The sequence below is a fragment of the Coturnix japonica genome, chromosome 1 (genome assembly GCF_001577835.2).
Source record: "Coturnix japonica isolate 7356 chromosome 1, Coturnix japonica 2.1, whole genome shotgun sequence".
NCBI lineage: Eukaryota > Metazoa > Chordata > Aves > Galliformes > Phasianidae > Coturnix > Coturnix japonica.
In genome coordinates, this window is record NC_029516.1 from 29,741,798 (window position 1) to 29,763,314 (window position 21,517).

General features: G+C 37.4%; 1 protein-coding gene and 1 long non-coding RNA gene across 8 annotated transcripts in view; one reads left to right on the forward strand and one right to left on the reverse strand.

Annotated features, from left to right (window-relative positions):
- TAFA2 (TAFA chemokine like family member 2) overlaps nucleotides 1-21,517 on the reverse strand; it is a 174,048-nt gene that overhangs the window by 27,858 nt on the left and 124,673 nt on the right. The gene's annotated exons all lie outside the window — the stretch shown is intronic.
- Nucleotides 452-15,856, forward strand: LOC107310032. Its single transcript, XR_001553443.2, has 3 exons — nucleotides 452-641; nucleotides 9,230-9,374; nucleotides 15,624-15,856. It is a non-coding gene; the product is annotated as an uncharacterized LOC107310032 (long non-coding RNA).

The window sequence follows — 21,517 nt, forward strand, 5'->3', positions numbered from 1 at the left end:
AACAACATTTCAGCAAATTATCAAAACTGCTTTATCATTTCCCCCAAGCAATTAGTCATTATTATGTACCACCAAGACATTTAAATGGGAGGGGGGGGGGTAACAGTACCAGAAAAATAAATAAAATTAGCTATTAAAATACACCATTAAGAGAACAAACTATAAATTGCTGTCCTATTCTTGGGTGACTGAGAAAAAAAAAAAAAAAAAAAAAAAAAAAAGCATGTTTTCTTGTTCACATTGTCTATTTGCTTACTCTATTCTGATTGACATGGAAAACAAATGTAGGTTGTATTTCTGCTACACTTCAGCAATTTCAGTATGTCACATCATTTTCAGTGTGTCACTGTAGATAGGAAGGATTGCAAATAAACTTGCAAAATCTCACTCACATGCAAGCACACACAGAGTACTGTTGCATATTTTTGGTAGTTTAATAATTACCTGCTATATCTAAGCAATCACAATCTTGTATTGCCACAGTTAAGCCAAGATTTCCAACTAAGTTTTCTTTGTTAAAATCCAGATAAAGGTATATGAAACAAAATGCATCATTCACTTGCTTCAAAGAATCATAGAATGGCTTGGGTTGGAGTATCTTTGGGTTACAATATCTTTCTGCTAAATCCATGAAGCAGCAGGTAAGGAAAAAACTGAATTTCATTCAATCCTGCTCTTGTTTGCACTGGGGGGATATTGCTGTAGTTAGGGTGACCTAAGAATATAAGAAACACAAAGCTTTTTGTTACTGACATAATCTCTTCTTTGATCAGCCACTAATGTAATGGAGGAAAAAACAGACAAGCTTTCAGGTGTACAAGCTTCTGTCTTCTTATTCGAACACAGAACATCAGCTCTATAGCCTAGACAGAGAACTAGCAGCACAGAAAGGAAAAAAGCAAGGGGATGTCTCTCATACCAGTTACCTCTCATTACCTCTGGAATTCAGCAAGCCAGAGATTCCCAGGGAAGCACTGTCACATACATATCAACAGGAACTTTGGGCTCGATCAGTGCTTACAAGTCAGAATTTCAATGATTATGTTAAAATCTAGTATTGTCAATGAAGGTGAAGTCTGAATTTTCATCTTAGGTATTTATTCTGTCAATTCCATATTTACCACCTACTACAGGGATTGAATGAATGATGACACATATTCTGGATATGGGACTGGTGAATTAGGATTATTTAATCATGTTTTAACCTGATGCTAAAGTTGACATGCTTTCATTGTGGAGTTCATTTGCTAAAATGAACCAGGAAAATAAATTATTTTTGAAACCTAGTCAAATCTGGTTACACATGGAGCCTAAAAGTAAACATCTTCATAGAGGGGAAAAAAAAAAAAAATTGCTTCCATATGACATTTAATATTTTTAAACAAGAATTTTTAAAATGTTAAGGGATGTTACAATTTTCTTTTTTTTTTCTTTTTTTTTTTTTTTCCAAAACAAAGCAAAATATTTAATTTTACTGGAGAAAAAGCTACTTTTTAATGTTTTGGCCAGTGAACTGAAAAATCAATTACAGACACAGCAGTTATTCCTGTGTCCTCCATAGTGACAATGAGGCATGCTACAATTGCACCACATCTCAGGAAAGGTACTCATGCTGCTTTATTTTTCAGATGACACATAATGCAGCACTAAAGAATCAGCAGGAAAAATATGATAATTTTGTGCTTTCTTATTCTAGATTATCATAACATTTCTTGTAGCTACTTAAAAAGTTATTTAGTTATCTGTGTATTCATCTGTTTCTTTGTATGGAGCATACACATTCAGACTCAGCATCAGCAACACCTAGCAATAGGGAGCTGCAGCAGACTCGCATCTCCCCAGCCACTGGATTCTGCAGCCTCTAACAGGTCTGAGCAGTAGAAATCTTTCAGAAAGAAAACAAAAAACAAAACAAAACCAAAAACAACAACAAAAAACCAACAGGAAGACAGGGACAGCATTTGGCAAAAAAAAACATTCAACCTTCAACCTTTGCTTCTAAGAAATGTACACAGACTGCCAAGATAATCCTCTCATATTAGACAGGCTAGATCAGCAGATCAATATCTGCAGAGAGGCACATGCCAACATACTGCAGTGAGTCCAACCTAAGAGTCATGTTGTTCGATCAGAGCAGTTTATTCCATGCCAGAGGCCACACAGACCTCCTTTTTGCTTGATTTGGGTAATACTATGATATGGACAACTCTTTCCTGTGCAAATATCTCCTAAACCCCTACAAACACACCTTACTGACAAGGCTTTGAGGTCTTATTTAACTGCTTTCACCTTTCCATGCCTTGCACTACAGCTATAGCTATTAAAAGTCACTTGTTCACCTTGAGCACTTAAAAAGTCCAGAAAAAACACACTTAGTTTAGCTTAGAAGTACATCATTACTTTTCACTTCTTTTGTTCTGATGCCTCTTGCATCCTGGGACAAACTCTCAGGTGAATTAAAAACAAACAAACAAACAAACAAAAAACCCCACAGAGTTGCTTTGCTTGTACAAATTATTTTTGTAGTGTCACCTGATGGCAACACATACACAAAAGACCTCTCTAACTGCTGTCCTTCCCAGGCTCCTTAGACTCAATGTGATGTTTTCTCTCCTGAGAGAACCACTTTAAAATTACAAGAGTAATTTGCAGTAAGTGTTTATCCTGCAGGCATTAGCCCAGCTCCTCTTGCAGGTCTGCCTCTACCATGCAATTAACTCACTTAGGCCACTTGGGTGCAGACCAGTAAGTGGAGTTCATATGACAACACTGTGCTGATAGCATCTCTGGTAGCCCTTAAAAACTGAGCTGATGAATGGTTTGCTGTAGTCCCATTGCCAAGTATACTTTTCTGTACAGTGCCAAAAATAAATCTCATCCATCAGCTTGTTTGCCAACCACTGGTTATAACCATCTGTGTGGGAAGACGCTTTTCCTTTTGGAAAACAATAACAACAGAAAAAGAAACAAGGAAAACTGCAATGAAAGTGTTACTCCTGAGAGCTCACTAGTGACCATGGAGATCAAGCCTCAGATATTCCCATAGCACTGTCTGTGTTCTGAAATGGACGGAAGGACTGAGTTATCTACAATGAGAGAAAAAATACTTACTGAAATAGCACGAGATGGCATGGTCCCAGCTGGGCACGTGTTTTTTACAAACTTAAAATCACAGATGGAAAACTTCACATAGGACCTCTTGGGCCTGGAGTTCTCATAACCATGTGACTTTAATTTCCTTGCCTTACTTGGGCTAATTTAATCATTCAATCAATCAGACCTCTGTCAGTAAGGCCGTGTTACTCAGATAAGCTTATTTCCCCTCTCACAACACTCGGGGCCTTCTTAAGGCAGTAGCTGCAAATGACATCTTCAGTACAAGCATTTATGCAACAAACTCAAACACAACTGATCTTCTGGTAGCCTCAAAAATAATCTCTTCTTCACATGACCTCCTCTCAGCCTCCCTAGGTCCCAGTTTCAACTTCAAAATCAGATGATTGCCCTGTTTCTCAAACCACAGAGAGTTCAGAGACAAGATAACATGCAGTGATCATACGGAATCTTGTAGACCTCTCTATATCCAATCACTGCATGGTTCATTGTACAAGGTACTGCAAGGAGTTAGAAGATCAACCAAGGATTGTTTTTGCTTATTGCTCTCTCTTGCATATTTCAAGTGGCCAGCCACACCCTGCTCATCCAAAGACCAAGCCCACAAAGTGTTCTTGACTCTCTGTTCTTTATATGAGCTTACCCCTGTGTTACAACATTAACCTTCCCAGATGTGGAAACTGATCACATAGGGCAGCTGCTGTAAAAGTGATCCTAGTGGGCCACAACCAAATACATGAATATGTATGAACCATTAATAGAAGAGGAAGATGAAAAGATTTCTGCATGTTTTCCCAATTCTCAAGACAAGCTCAGCACCCAGCCACATTCAACCCATAGGGTTGCTCACCACCTCCCACCTGAGGCACCAAGGTGAAACAGCTGAACCATCACCATTCCCGTTTGTTGGAGGGAAGAAGCTGATGGCAGCAAAGGCTGTGTGCCTCCTTATGGGACAGAAATAGCTTTTTGAAAGCAAAACACTTCCCTTTTTTCTTCCTAGCTGCTACAGGCTGACACCATCCACAAAATAAGCATGCGCAGCATTGGCAAAGAAGCACCCATGGCGAGGCACAATTTATAAATACTACAAGAAGTCAAAAGCCCCAGTATCTCTGAGGTTGTTATTAAACACGTTAAGCAAATGATATATTAAAGTTTGCAGACGTTTTCTAAATTAACAGGCTGAGGTTTGAGATTACTAATTATATGATTTTGCAGAGAAAAAAGACCAATCCAGTCTCAGACACTCAAAAGAACATTTGGCACAAAGACTTTTTATTCTCTTACTCTCTGTGGGCCTTCTGCCAAATATCTCGACTCAGCAAGAAGCAGTAGCACATGTCTCAGAGCACTCTTCAGCATCTGACAGAGTACAAAAAACCCCACATTTTTTCCTTCGTCTCAGGGCTTCAGAAGCCAGTAGTTTACACAGTTTATGGGAAATATGTTTCCTCTGCTTCCTTAGATGACTCTCGTTATTAATTTTCTTTTCTTTCCAGCTGACCCAAATGGTCTCAGGGCACACTGCGCTAGATGACAAATTAACGTGATCTCAGGCATACATCAGAGGTAAAAATAAAGGTTTTCTCTCCCCCCATGCATTTGAATGACCTCTGGCTCATATCCCTTGCCTGGAGTAACATGTTAAGAAAAGTGCTGTGAACGGGAGTCTTTATAAAATAGGATTAGTGTAACAAGGTGGAGAGGTAAATTCAATAGTCCTTTTGAACAGCCTGCTTCCAGGCTTCTCACACTTATTGGAAAATAGCTCAAGCACTTCAGTAGGCTTTAGGTCCCTCTGTGGAAAGAGCAGCTGAAGCCCAGTGTAGGACAACAGTAATTTCCCCAGAGAAAAATGCTTGAGTCCCTGTGCTCTAATTCCATCTCGACACACACCTCGTCAATTGCAAGTACTCCGGTTTCCACAGTTATTTATTTATTTAGGAAGATTCAGAAACATATTTAGGCTTTGATAAGATGCTTGCTTCATACTTAAGCACCTGAATGTTACTATTAGTTCTTTTATCAAAGTCTTTATGTTTTATTCCACTTTTCTTTTTTAAAAAATTTGCTTAGCATCACTTAGTCATCTCAGACTAAAACTCTTCAAGGTTAGAAAAGCAACAACCCCTCCACGCATTTGGAAGCACTGCAATAAATTCCACTAAAAGAAAACAGAAAGCAATGACTTTCAAAGTAATTAATGCAAACATTTTTTTCTAAGGATACATCTCAACATCTGTTGTGCTTTAACCTGACAGCCACACAGCCCTTCATCCATTTCTTCTGCCAGTGGGATGGGAGAAAAAAACAGGGTACTAAATTAAAACTCGTGGGTTGAGATAAAAACTAAAGCAACAACTAAAATATCAGTGTGTTATCAACTGTGTTTTCATCTTGAATCCAAAACATGGCACCATAGCAGCTACTATGAAGAAAATTAATTCCATCCTAGATGAAACTGGGACATCACCAAAAGGTGATACCTGTACTGATGAATCATTAAACTGATTAAACCTAGAATACACGCTATATTGAAACTACTCTGGCAGTTACTTGATTTTATCCACTCAGTGAGGTCATGGTGAACCTAACAAAAATTGTCAACTTCAAGATATCCATTGTGTAAATTTTTTTCAAACACAATATTCATAACACTAAGTCACTCTATATTACTTTTCTGTACAGAAAGGTACTTACATATATGTGTACCCACTTATCTATAAAGAATATTTAAATAAAAATATTCTGAATATATTCTGAAAATATTTTTTACATTCAGAAGCGTGTATAAACTGGGCACATAAATGTGATGAAATTTAACAAAACATCCAGTTCATTTTTTAAATTCCACATTTCCACATTTTAAAAGCTCTTGAGATTTTTGGCTGGTTGGTTCTTTTTATAGACAGAGTTTCAGTTGGTGTGCCAATCTTTAGGGGTTTGTTTTGGCTTTGTTTTGCTTTGCTTTATCTATTTTCATGTCTGGGTAGAGTGGTACTAATTTAAAGATTCTTTAATTCTTCAGTGTCTTTTGTACCACATCACATTCCACTTCACAGCTCTCTAAAGCATTTTCACTTAGTCTGTCTATTAAACCAAAATATCAGATTCCTACCTCGAAATATTCCTCCCACAAATTGCAAGTACACATATACATACTTGCCTTTCTGAAACCTACATAGCTGGGCTTTTTTTAATTATCCTTTCCCTCCCCTGCCTTGTAGGACTTCCCTACAGTACTTCAGGCTCCTACATATATGCTAAGAGAAACTCTGTAGGATGTCCCAACTCACAGTTCACTGTCTGAAAAAAAGATCTTAATTTTAAGTTTCAGTTTGCTTCTGTAGAGCCGCAGGGAAGCTCTTTGAAGTGCAGAGTCAGGGGAGGAACTTAACTCAGGCCTTTAGAAAAAAAACCTGCTAACAAGGCACATGTATAGTCCTGTGAAATCCCCTCTTTTAGAGTGATCTCCCCTGCTACAAGCTTCTCTCTATGTTATTGATTCCATAAATAGTGAGTCTCTAAGCCATGGGTATGATGAATCAATAAGTAACTAGACAGAGGCTATGAATTGAAGCCAGATGACCTGGGAAGAAGGTAGCTTTTCTTCAAGATTCTTCAAAAAACTAAATGCATTTCAACTAGCAAAATAAAAGAGAAGAAACTGCCAGGAAAACTGTTCAGAGCTGTGCAATCAAGAATATTTTTGCTCAGGGATTCCCAGTAGATAGTACTTTCAGATATCTCTTGCTGCTGAACAGGTATCTTTCAAGATACTTCGAGCAGACTCCCTCACACATGCTTCTGAAGGAACCCTGGTTGATAGAAGTTGAGGATAGGAAACAAATACCACTCTCACTGCTATACAAAGTTAGAAGCTGCAAAAACATCATCATTCCCAAAACACCATGGGAATACTTTGCAAAAACTGTCAGGTAATGAAGCATCTGAAGTTACAACTTCAAGAAAAGCCTTTTTCAAAACAAGATATATGGTAAAAAAAAGTATTCGGGAACTTTATCAGAAAATGAGAATATGGCTTCAAGCTTGGCACTTTATCTTGTATTTCTACAGGTGTTCATATGTTGCATACCATGATACAAGAGCCCAGACCAGCTTGCAGTCCCTCTTGGTTACTGCCCATCTGTGCAATAAGCCAGGTATTGTGTGTGCCCAAGTCACTTCCAAGGTGCTGTCACAGATCTCACTGTGCACCTCTTGGGTATCAACATTCTGGGACCATAAAAAGCACACACATAATAGGATTTAAGTAAATTAGTAGAAAATTATTGCCTCTCTTCAAGGCAAGCTTTGCACCCCTCACCCAACCCAGCTCCAGCAGCTTCTCCTCTCCATTTTATCCACCAGCCAAATGCATCATCTTCCCAAAAGGTCTGATGCAACACTCTTCAAATGCAGGGAACGAGGAAACTTCTGAGGTGTGCATGTTGGAGATGGCTCATGTAGATGGGAGAGTCAGAAGATGCACCCATAGTTCTCACATCTTTCTCATCACTGTGAGAGGGTGAGGGAGGAAAAGGACAGATGGGCCCTCAGGGGGAAATGAAAATATCATGAAAATACATTTATTGGTCCCACTGTAATGTAAATGTTATTAATAAAATTTTGCAAGGAATCAATGTACAAATAAATTAACATCTGCACAGAAAATAATAATGCCCATACAGTAGCTGTACACATTTTTATAGCTGCATATTCCTTGATCCTTTTGATACTTTAATGTCAGAATTTCCACACAGAGGTCAATATTAGAACCTCAAAACTTCACCCCTCAAGTCGCTTAGGATTGTCTGCAGTTTAGTTAAATGACTGAAAGATCAGTAGGTAGAGAATTATCTGTGGGGCAATTTATATGTACTGTTTCAAAGTCCCAAGGATGAAGCGGAATGCCATGCACAATACATAGTAGTGCAGTGCATTTGTCTTCCAAAAACTGTCAGCAAATGAGCTGCCATCTATAAATGTCTATAAATATCTATATGGCCATGCCTATTTTCAAGGTTAGATGAAGCCGTTACAGGGAAATAACCATTACCCATAATTCCTTAGGAATACCTGCACTGACTCATGACAAATATTTATACTGCTTTAGCTCTAAAATGCACACTGGAAGAAACAGATGAGCATTAAATAACTGTCCAGGTCTACAGCATTGATATGTTGTGAAGGGAGCCATGCAAAATCTTCTTTAATGTGTGGAAGACTGTCACAAAACATGAATTGCCTCACCCTTCGATTCACCACCTTAAAAAGCTGAACAGCAAGAGATACACTGTAGGATCTGACAAAATGCCATTCATGAAGCACCTTGTCTGATCACATCCACAAATCCAGCAGGCATTTTATCTTCACAGTGCTTATGACTCAAGGAAGTCTTGAAAATAACTTCAGCACACATCCTCCATGTGCAGCTGTAGTTAGAAGAGCGTTATAAGAAAAAATAGGGTGGAGAAATCAGATACTGAAGATGCAGCTGGAGTGAGCCTAACTTCAGTGGTACTGCCTTGCTTTATCAGCTAACTCTTTATATACTGCATTACCTGAAGCTGTATTAAAGCTAGGCACCTGTAAGATTTAAGGAACAAAAACTACAACGATCAAAAGTGGACAGCAAATTGCTTTTTATTTCACGCACAGCTACTCTGATTTTTGTATACAGTGACTGCTCTTCATTTGAACTTTTACTTTAGCAAATATGCTGCATAAAACGGATGCTGGATGATTATTTCTGATAATCTGTCTTATCTCCTCAAGGGAGGGGAACGTTCACCCACATTTCCTTTCCTGCACAGTAATTTGTGGAGTGTAGCAACGCACATAAAGGTACTGAAGGTACTGTCATCTGCATGAACAGAAACAAAATTTCAGTTGTGCAGGCAAGGTTCAGAGCCCTGAAAGCAATGCACAGCAGCAACTAAAACCAGCAAAATGAAAAGACTGCTAGAGTTTTTGTCCCTGTCCATTTTTACCAAATATTATATATGTGATACAAGTACATAAATACAATACGTTAACACAGCAATACACCACAGCATTTTTATTCACTTTCTAATTGTTTATACCATTATCTACTATATTATTTTGACAGCGGAGAAAGTGAAGAATCCATGGTTCTCTACAACAGCAAAGACGCATCACCATACCTTGGATATCTATAGCTTTGATAACTAGTCCAAACTGGACATCTCTGTATAATCGATACAGACACGTATACACAGAAGCAGCCCCAGAAGGTAATATGTTATTTTTACATAAGCAAGATTAGATCTGTCCCTGCAGGATCTGGTTTTGATCTGTTGTGAGGCAAACCCCCTAAGGGAAAGAGATACATCAGTAGAGTCATGAATTTGCTCTTGAGTCGGTCCCTGGTTAGTCATTGCTTTCAGGAGGCTGACCCCATGAGAGTTCGGTATCACCATTCGGAAACAGATCTAACAGAAGGTCACTGCTCTACAACCACAGCTGTTCTATCTCTGATAATATGGTTGTATAACTAAAACTAGCTAAAATAAATCCAGTGATTCATCTCCACTGCTGCAAAGCTGACCTCTAAGATCTCAGGTATTTGCCAGGACTCAGCAGTGGGGTGACTTTCAGGTCCAAATGTAACACTAAAGTCAGAGGAAGAAGCAACAGGATATTTGAGGCATTTATTTCCCTAGCTATTATTCAGGAGCTTTTGAAGTGTTACCAGTTATGGGAGCAATATATATGTATATATAAAATTTAGAGGACTCAGATTTGCTGGATTTAAAACATATCCCTGATTTCTTCCCTCACTGTAGACAACTGACTTTAATAAACGGACATGAAGATAGTCTGAAACTTATAAATATCACCTACAACTGTAAAACAACATTTCGACATTTTTTCTTCTGGTTCTCTGTAGGAAAGAAATCTCATGTGCCTCGTCTATCTGCTCTTTAATTATTCATTTTTGCTATGCATGGACCTAGAAGATTTTTCCATAAAATAAACAAAGTACAAAGTACATGCCGAATATAAAAACTTTATTAAAATCTGTTGAAATTGTTATTTCCCAGTGATCATTGTTATGAAAAATTGGGCAATATTTTACAGCTTTGCAGTCCTCTCCTATAATTATTCTATTAGGATAAGCCATAATCAGACATTTTCTCATATTTTTTGTGTGGGTCGTAGTGCTGTTGTATTCTTAGCACCGTGCAGAACAGCAAATTCATTTATAATCACTCCTACAAATCTGTTCAGATAAAGAACAGGTTTTTGGGAGAGTTTTTCTGGCATCCTAAGTGCTGCCTTACACTACTGCTTAGCTCAGGAGTAAATTCTTGTGATAGATTTAAGCGCGAGTCCTTCACAATAATTATTGTATATACAGTTTAAGAAATCTTCAGTAGACCAAGATATGTTTGCAAACAGAAGCAAAACTAGAAAGTTTTCAGTATTTACTGCCGGTAATAACCAACAGACTTCTACTGATCATTTCAAAAAGGATGAAAATATAATGATGAAGAGAAAATGTCACCCATGATGAAATAAACTATGAGCTGGAAAAAAATATGATTTCCACGTGCTATTCGGAGTAGTCTTGTTTATGAGTGCTCTGGCTTTTGGCTGAAACCTCAAGTTTTAAATGTTTATAACATGAACACAAAATGTTGATAGTCTATTAATGGAGGACCCTGGTCCAAATTGTATTTTGCAATTTGCAAAAACTGTGAGCATTTTTGTATAACAAAAGAACAGCTGTTCTAAAATATGTCACTGTTAGAGGCAATAATATGCAGTGGACCTTCTGGTAGTTTCTTTTTTTAAAAGAAAATCTTAAAAGGCAGTATTTTGAAAATGCTTTCTTTTTCTTTGAGGTTTAGGTTTTATTACATATTTGTGAAGTGCAATATTCCAAAGCCCTCTCAGGAAGCTAAGCTCTCTTCTTCAGCCTTTTTCCTCTATACAAGCTGCTTTTCAGAGTAAACCCTGGAAAATGTAATGATGGCACCCTCATGACAGGAGGAGGAGGATGGGAAATACATACTGTCCTTCAATTGCTTAGCAGAAAAGGACATCTAATGACGCAGAGCAAAAACTGAAAAGTCAAGAAAAGGATGAGAAGAGACTGTCCTTGCACCGGAATGATGGGCACCCTCCTAATTTCTCATGTTTTAAATGTTTACATCCCATTCCATTATCTCTAGCATTATGCAGGAGCCCTAACTCCCCTGCCTTCCTGCAGTCCCCACAGAGCCATTCCTAGGGTTGCTATGAGAGCAAGGGGTAAAGGAGGCTCTGTGCTATCTAAATGATTCCATGAACAGAAGTGGCATAATTAAGATGAAAGATTCATTCATTTCCTAGCCACTTCCAGAGCATGCAAGGTACCTTTTGTCACCTGTGATCCAACTTCTTAGTATGAGACAAATATGAAAAAAAAATAAAAATAAATAAATAAAGATTATTTATTAATCATAGGTGGGCATTTCTGGATTTTCCTGTTTTCTGGAAAGGCAGACATAGGAATGGAAACTGTATTTTTATTTTTCTAAGATGCATTTGAACCAAAAGGAAAAGGGAGGAGATTTACACAGCCTTCATATGTGCAGCATGCAGTAGTGTAACAAGATGGCACAATATTATTCTTCTTCCTTCCTTATTTAAACTTCTATCTTCTCTCAGATACAGTTATATTTGTTCTTAATATCTCTAGCAGATGTTCCGGGGTGAGTGATGCAATTAAGAAACTAAAATTCCTATTTCTCCCAGATGCTTATTTTCTCAATATTCACTCACTAGAAATATATTTACTTTCCACTCTGTGGTGTCTCACAGTTAGCACGCCTTCTGGGTTCCATTTCACAAAATTTGCACATTTAATCTGACACATGCCAATGCACCTTAGATGAATGCTTAGCACCAGCAATCTATTTTCCTACTGATAGTAAACTTACATATCATACCAAAACAGACCAAAGTTTCGAAAAAGGAATTTACTTTAAGAAATCCCTTGATTTTGTTGTTCACAAGCACAATGCTTTCTGCTGTCATTTTTTCAAAGTTAACTTTGGCACTGCTTAACCTTCCAGCTTACTGAAGTAATTTAATGTTTATTTCAGCCTTTTCTAAGATTCACGCTTTTCACTGAGATGGAATTACTCTTTTACCTGCTTTATCCCTGTTCCCCTTTCACTAGGCACATACATAGACCTGGGTTTAAATTCTGGATTCAGAGCGATTCTGGCTTTCCCAGCAACTCAGCCAGCCTTCTATGAGCCCTACCTCTCCTCTTGCACATGGTCCTGGAGCACAGACTCATACAAAACAATTCTAACAACTACACCTTAAAATCTAATGGCACAGTGCACCCAGGATTTGTGTTGGCCTTAACAGAACACTTTTCTCATGCATATCTTTTCCACAGCTCTGCATTCACCCAGAATAACCCACAAATTCAGCTTTATACTTCAGTCATTCAAGGACACTTGATAGCAAAGCCATAAGTACTTTGCAAAAAGAATTCTAAGTCTATTGCATTTACTTGAGAACAATTTCAGTACAAGAGTTATACAAATCTATGGGGAAAAAAAGAACAAGACAGATTTGGCAGCTCCTGCCTCAGCCTCCTCATCGCTACAGACAGAATTCTTGCTCAGTCTGGTAAAAGAAAGCTGCACAAAGCAGACTGCTCTTTTATGATTTTCCTGCTTCCTGACATCCAAACCCCCAAGCCAGCCTCCCTTTTCCAGTCAGTATGCTGTACCTTTGTTCCCACCTATGCAGAGAAGTGAGTTTGCAGTCACCACTCTATCAAATGGTACTTTCACACATGGATTGGAAGGTCAAATTTTTAGTATTATCTTTCTGCAAATTTCAAGAATTTTTACTGTGTTTCTGTGTATTTTAGCTCAACGAGGAGATATGGAGCAAATGACAAACCCAAGTTTTAGCATCAACGCTTTCTTAATGGAAAAAATGTCAGTTGCAGAAGGTTATGCAGATAGATATAAATGAATCTGTCGCAGACAAAATTGTGTCAGCTTCTGACCTGTAATACTAGACACTATTTGAGCATCAGAAATAAAGTAAGACTTTTAAAGTTCTACTTGGACATAATGACTCTGGGACTCAAGAATAATTTCTAGGCAGATAAAGGAACTGTACCCAAACTGAGACTTTCTGCTGAGACTTTCTGAAAGTTCCAGGTTTGCACTAGTTTGCATACTCTTTGGTATATCAATTCAGGGAAGTATTCACAACTAGACTGGAGGTTTAAATTCCCACTTTGTGAAAGAAATGAGCTCTGACAGGTGTTTCAGAGAACTGAAGAGAGATGCCTCTCTTAGGCATGATGTGAATAATTCTCTGAGTCTTCAGTTATGTTTGAAAAGCACTAAGTGTTTTGCAGAGCTACTATAAATAAATGATAAGCATTTTAAGAACACTGAAATGGGCCACATAAGCCATTTCATCAGTGATGACCATGTGCTTTTCTCTTTCTCTCACCCCTCTTGGCTCTGCGTGCATGAACACTGGCAGACACAGGCTTTGCTGCTTTGGAGTTGTTGGTTTGTGCAACTTGGGCTCAGTGAATAAAACTAAAAAGAACTGTTGCAGGAGGATACTTTACATATTGCAATGAAAAAAAAAGAAAAAAAAAGAAAAAAAAAGAAAAAAAAAGAAAAAAAAAGAAACATAAAGGATTTTTCTCCTGTAATTCTGCAGAATAGCTGACTGATTCTGAACATTTTCTTGGCACTTGCATGACTAAAGAACAGCTGTTCTAAAATATGACTTTGTACAAGCAATCACTTAATGCTGCCACAGACTAAATTCAGTGAAGAGTGTCAAGAGAGAAGGGCACAGTCTTTAGACATCATCAGCAGAAAATTAATGCAGATGAAAGATTGATTAACATATCCCCTGGATGCTATAGAAATAATCTCCACATGGGATGAAACTTTCCAAGCGCAAACCTCCAAACCTGAGTATATGAAATCCCCTGAGCAGAATAACAGGTGAGTGCAGTAGATAAATACAGGGTAGTCATTATTGCATGTATGGAATACAAGTTAAAAACCTGAGTAGTAGCACAAGAGACCTCATGACTAGACTAGAATTCAGTGGTAGAATTTGACCTATTTCCACCATAACAGTAATTTTATATATTAGGTTTGTGTTAAGGTTCAGACTTTAATTATACTCTGATGCTGGCCTATTATGTTGGACCTATAAAAAGAATTCGATCTTAATACATTTAATTTGGACAAAACAAAAGGGAAACTATAATCTATTCAGATTTTCTTTTCTATTATATTCTTGTTTGATAGTCTCAAACATTAATAAAATTTTATGAGACTTTCCCTGAGGAAAAAGGGGAAAAAAACAAAGCTATCATGATAGTAGAGAAATAACTAATTGGTTTCTCCACCGGAGGAAGATCATTTCATGGTCTCAAACCAAAAGATGTAAATATTTTTCCTATTTTCAGCTCCTATTCCATCACGCTATACCTGAAGGATCCTCCCTAAAGACAGCACAACCAGTATAATCACATTGAACAAAACTGCTTCCAGAAAGGGCAGCAAGGCTGGGGAGTGAGTGCAAGTGGCAGGAGCATTCCTATTAGCTCACTGCAGTGTAACACAATACTCCATGGTGCATGATAGGAGTTTATCAGCCAATTAATAATTCTGTAGATAAAGAAGGTTGTATTTCAAACCTGGAAATGCTAGAAAAAGCACTAGTTTCAATAACATAGAGCTATGTGCTATATTAATTGAGCACTTATCAAGTTAATGAAACAATAAGGAAAATTCTGAACAACAAACCCAAGAGACTGTTGCTATTAAAACAACACTAACTGAAGAAATGCAACTATCAAGGAGGCTAAAAAGTCCTTCAGTACTATTTTTATGGGTGTAGTTAAAATGATGAATGAAAACGTAAGCTCTATGTTTCATACATTAAAAATAAAGAAATCTAGCAGAACATATTAGTAAGTGTACATAACAAATCAGCCAAGAATACAAAACTGGAAAAGTAGATAGCATTCCAGTATCTAGGAAATGTCAATGTTTAATCTAGATAGGACAAGTAACATCAAGGTAAGTAAAGAATCAGTCAGTTTTCCTTTTTTTATTCTTAGCATCATAAAGTATTTTCCTAACAAAAATTAAGGGAGATATTAGTCTTCAAAAATGGAAATCTGATAAAAATATCATCTGATTGATGGGAAGCTATTCAAGGAAAAATAACATAGATAATAAATAAAAGTGCTGAAAAAAAGTGTTAAAAAGCCTGACATTTCTGGCTGTAAAATCAACAAAGTATGTAACTTTACAAGACTATAATCTTTTGTGCAATCATCTCCTTTCCACTGCAACACAAAACCTGAATGTATTTAAGAATAAATATTATCATATAACTTGTGAAAAGCTAATAATAACTTGACATTGGGATTACAGGATCAGGCCCAAATTAAGAACCACTATGCATTTCCATTTTAGGTGTCTTGGAAAAACATCGAGAAACCATAACACTAACCAAAAATAACAGGAAAAAAGAATAAATAATCCCTAAAAAAGGAAGATGTATGATATCTTATTTCTACTCTTCAGCTTCTCTCCTCATGGCTACCTCAAGAACAGCCCAAGCTTTGACCTCAAGGTGGTGGTGGTATAAAGGAGAGCAAAAATGAAGGCAACCATTTAATGTGATGGAACAGGTAGCACAGATAATAAACTGGTATAATTCTGCCACTGTCTTGACTTCTCAGAACTATTGTCGTCTTAGTGGCCAAAGAAAATTATTTTCTTTTATACTCTGGCAGAGTACCAAGGAGTACTATCTACTGAATTCTAACAGATATTTTATTAACATTTTAGATTGTGCTGACAGATACTGATATGAAAGTGTTTGACTGACTGTGTTCTATTTTATCTTCAAGCAAATGGCAATTTTGGGATCAGGTTCTGATCCTGATATAACTAAAACTTTCAATTAATGCTGAAGCCAGATAAGAACATCTAATAGCTTTCTTCCTCATGTCTGCTAAAATGGCTATGGTATTCCTTTTGTTTCTATATTTAAACCTTAATTACACTCAGAATTAAGTTAGTGAAAACTGCACACAAAGCATTCTCATTTTAGAGAATCTATCTCTGGGACAAACTCTCACAGGAGATAAGATTATCCATGTTTGAGCACATGTGGCACATTTGACAAAAGAATTTGATGAAGCAGTACTGACAGATCAACAATACAGGAGTGGATGCCACCATCTAATATTTTGACAGTCCACAGTGACATTTTCCAGCATCAGCTGATAACTCCTAAGACATCCACACGCATCTCTGTGTGTTTGCAATTTGCCTTTTCTGAAAATTCAGTTTTCTCCCACCTAATTCCCATCAAGAACCTGGGAACATAAGGAACAACTCTTACATCCTTTAATAGGTTCACACCTACAGAAATCACATATTAGACATATACAGTGGGATCCGATCCCACACAAAATGTTATAGTGTGGGAACATCAAAGAAGTGCAACAGAGACGTGGTATTCCTGCTGCTTCATGTCAGAGCCTACCTCATGTAACTGGTGGGATCTGCAGTCAGGGCACTCTTTAGCTCAAAGCTACTCAAATGACACTACTTATATCCTCAAAGAATGTCACTGCCTCCAGTAGGACTCTTTCAGGAAGGAGCACGTAGTTATCTTTTGCTTACTTAGTTGTATGGATGGATGTCTTTGGTGTGGTTTAGTTCCTCTGCACTATTTCATGCCTTTAAAGCTGAATGCAAACAGTCTGCATTATGAATGTTGTCTTCTACAGAGTGTAACATTCTCAACAGAAAGGGTATATTTATACCAAAGCTCCATAGCCTCACATTTCTTTCTGCAAAAATATAAGAGCATGAATATCTGGGAGGTCTCCCCTGTTTCCTCAATGGCTGTTCTTATCTAGACACTGAGGCTCTAACTTCAAGCACTAGGAACATACATCTCAAACACCAGAATCCCCTAGTATGCTGAAATGATGCAAAATAGACAGCATTATTTAAATGCTATTTGTTGTATGTGTTCATCCAAGCTTCCAAATATGGCTGTCAATAACTTGCACAGTCTTAATGCAAGAATAAGACACAAGACTAAAGGGATGATAGAGTCCTTCACCCACCTTTCTGAATGACTGTAACTTTCACTGTGATTCCCAGCAGTAGAACCTGCAACATATCCTGCAGTGTTCTAGTTTATATAGCATTCAAGAAATTTTTACGTGATTTTGCATACAAAGTACAAGAAGGCCAAAGTCAGTCCGTGTTGGACCTTTTCTAACAGAGCACTCTAAAAATTCAATTAAAAAAAAAGAAAAAAGAAAAAAAAGAAAAACAGACAAAAAATATCTTAGAACAGAGAAAACTCAGTGGTCTTTAGCAGAAAGCTGAAAAGAAATAAAAGAACTTATAAATAAATCTGCCCTTAGTCATATGGGTTCTTCTATCCAGGTCTGCCCTCACAGCAGAAACCTTCAACACAGTCACATACAGCTCTTTAAGTCCCTTTTTTCCCTCATCTCAAAAGGCTGTGTGCCTGTTCATTGATCTGTGCAGTCATCCCCCAGTCTTTGCTCCTGTTGTAGGCATCCTGTCTCTGTCCTTTTCAACCTGACCACTCATGTCCTCTGGAGGCTTTCTCCCAGAGCCATAGCAGTATAATCTGTCCTGTAGCAAGCAATCAGTGTGAGGCAAACACTATTTTCTGCTCCATGGCTTCATTTTTAAACATACAGTAAACAGCAAATCAGGAAGACAAATAAGCAGAACTAAACATCAGTGCTCAGAAGCATCTCCACTTAGGCATCGCCTTGGCTAAACTTCAAAGCTGCAGGTACCATGGCAAAGCTTTGTTCTGGGAGACTAATGAGTGCAGACCAGTACTAGACTTTAAATACCATCATCTATGCTGAGTGTGGGATCACATGTATAGCATTAGATTTACACATAGGCAATGAGATGAATGTCAGTTGATGGATAACTAAAAAAGAGTCTATCTAGAAGAAAATATAGCACAAGGGTCAGACAATCAATGGTATCTTTAAGGTGTGATTCACAACACTGAGTTTACACAACATTCACCATCATGCCTCAATTCCCACACACTTTGTGAACAACAAATACGACATAAAACACCCATTAAGCCACCAAAAAAAAAATGTCCTAACTCACCAATGAATTTTACTCCTTGTGCATAGAATGAGTAGGAGGGCACTGAGGTAGCACACATAGGCCATTAGCACACATTTTAACAAAGTGCAATATTATCTCTGCTTAGAACAGATCAATTCCACACTCCAGGGGTCAGGCAGAGCCAGGAGTCTGTCACACACTGACTCAGTGCAGTGTAGGCATTATTGCACTTGCAACGAGAGCCCCAGTGAACATAGGCTCAGACTGAAAAGCATCCTTAATTTATTCACATGATTTTATTCTGTTATAAATGTAAATAATAATATAATAGTAATACTAATAGTAATAATAATAATAATAATAATAATAATAATAATAATAATAATAATAATAATAAATTGTAATTATGAAAAGCTCAAATAAATCCAAATTCTGAGAGAGTTTTAAGGTAGAATGTGCCTAAGTTCTGCTTCTTGTCTATACAGGAGTGCTTGTAAGGGGTGTATTGTTATATTTCCTTCTCAAAAGGAGCAGTCCTATACTTGAAACCTTTAAAACAGGTTAAGATACAATGGTCACCAAATCAATTCATGTTCCCTATAACAGAAAGAGCAAGGTGGCAGTGATGCTGAACTGATGCCTGCCTGCCACATCTGTCAGTGAAGACATTATGTTTGCACAGGTTTATTTGCTTTCCAAGGGCAAACAATAAGTAGGAGGATCAGGATCAGTCCCATAATATAAAAACCTTATGGATTTCTTGAAGTAAAATCTTCTGGCTGCCCTCGAAGTATATCATTTTTTATACTTTTAACATTGACAGCATCCTTTTGGATACTGACATTCCATACTTTACTTGTCTTCTCATATATAGCTATGACAGCAGGCAGATTCATAAACACATTTGCTAGGGAAGATCTTCATAGCATGCGTTCCCAGTGAAATTAAAAGGTTGAGTTTCTGTTCCTTTTTAGAAGTCAAGATTAAAAGGTAAGTTTTGTGTTTTCCTTTAAACACCATGAGGGCATAGCTTTAGCTCCTAGTCTTTCCTTCCAGACTGATGAACTTTTAACCATCAGCCAAAACAATGAGTGAACAGATGTGTCTTCTAACCAGTCTTCTTAAGAGGACTTGCTACCCATTTACCTGACATCAAAAAGCTGTAACCTGAAATCCCAGTTGGCAGCTTTGGCTGTTGCAGCCTCAAATGGGCCTCATGGCCTGGTTCCCTATCTCATCTCCTTCTTGAGACTTTGCTTCTCTCACTGCTGACCTGAAATTTCTTGTTTATGCCATATCACTGAAATAAGTGCAACAAGTCTACAGATGGCTTGTCAGAGTCAGCTGTTTATATCACTGCTGAAGTCCGTCTGGAGAGCAGAACGCTCATTAAACGATTTTTCACACGTTGATGATCTTTCCTTCTTTTTCTTTCTCTTTTTTTGACAATAGCCTTCAGAAAAAGAGANGGTGCAACTGATGCGTAATATGACTAAATCAATAGAGGAAAGTAAAGATTTTTTTAAATGTAGATTATTGATCTGTGAAACTGTAGGGGCTCCTTCAAAGTCATTAGGGTTTGTCACGTCAATATGTTAGTAAGGACTCCTATAAATGAAGATTAATGATGCTAGGGATAATTATCACTGAAGAAACACACTTTTCTCAGTATTTGGACACTTTTGGTGAAGGTGAGCAGTGCCAACTTCTTGAGTGTACTTTAGTTCCTTTTCTGTCATTTGAGTAAGGGGGAAATGTTTTTGGCAAAATGAAAGTTAACTCCCAGTTTCCTTGGCAGTGGTAGTTGAGCTGCCTATCTTTGACTTCTGCTTTAAAAAAAAAACAACCCTATGTAAGACGAGTGCAGCTGCTTTGGTGATCCACTATACCTATGACAAAATCCTCCTGCATATTTTTTTTTTTTCTCCTAAAATAACCCAGACATGCACAATTGTTGCTTTCCTAAACTAAACACTCAAGTCATCTTTCTTCTTTTTATGGTTCCCTGCAAGACATCTTCATGTATTTTGCTAAATAACAAGTTATATGACAAGTCATAACTTAAAGAAGCACTAAAGCTTTTTGTCAACTTGCTGAAACATAAAGCATTCCTTAAAATTAACAAGCTGACTTCACAAGGGTTGGAGGGAAGGGCGGGTCATACTCATATTTTTTATCCAAAAACATCCAGCTGACATCTGGTCATGGCTGGTGTACCCTAGGAATCACTACTGAGGCCAGTCTTATTCAGTATCTTTATTGATGACCTGGACTAATCCATTCAGTGTGTTTTGTCAGTAATTCTGCGGATGATATGAAGTTAGCAAAAAGTAACAGTCTGCCTGGCGGTTATGTCTGTTCCGCTACTAGGGTTCAAATCACCAAGTACTGTCCAGATAAAAAATAGTGTTGCTCTTCTATGTTTTCCTTTGTATGGATATATGAAAAGTTAAAATCAACCAGGGATTTTCTTTTTTTTTTTTTTTTTTTTTTTTTCTCCCCAGGAATTACCTGGTGACAGGTTTCATTCATCAGTTTTTCAAGAAGAGTGGTAAACATGCTTTGATAAAGTTTCTGTTGGACGGAAGCAAACACAGCTTGATCAGCCTATTGTGGATAGAATAAAAATGATCTGGATATGGGGTTTTTGATTTCTAAAGAAAGATAATCAAAGACAAAAGAATTATGAATTCATGCTAGGATAGCTTGGCTGTTTTCCAACAAGCTGTTTTCTTGCAAGCCAGAACACAAATCCACTTTCTAATTTAGAGAGAGAACAAAGGCTGAGCAAAGTTAATCAACAAGTTTCCTATCTGGCATGATGCCCATCTTTGGCGACCTGCAGGACTATATCAGATTATACCTAAATCACAATTCACAGAAGATTTTGCTTAAAGTTCCTCTGCATCCTGAAGTCTTCAGTCAGTGAGTATTTCAAAGAAAAACATCTTCACACCTTCACACAGCAAAAAAATATCCAGCAGTTAGATATATAAAAGTACTTGCTCACAGAATTCTATTATCAGAAAGAACATTACAAAATGAAATCAGATGGACTGGTTTTATTAGAATCATTCCCTATGTTTAATTCTTTACTTCTTAGTAGTTTATGTCTCACTCTTCTTTTACACAAATTATTAGAGTGTATTCTGATCTCAAATAAGAGGATAAACCACCAAAAGACACTCTATGAAAAAGTGGACTTCAAAATC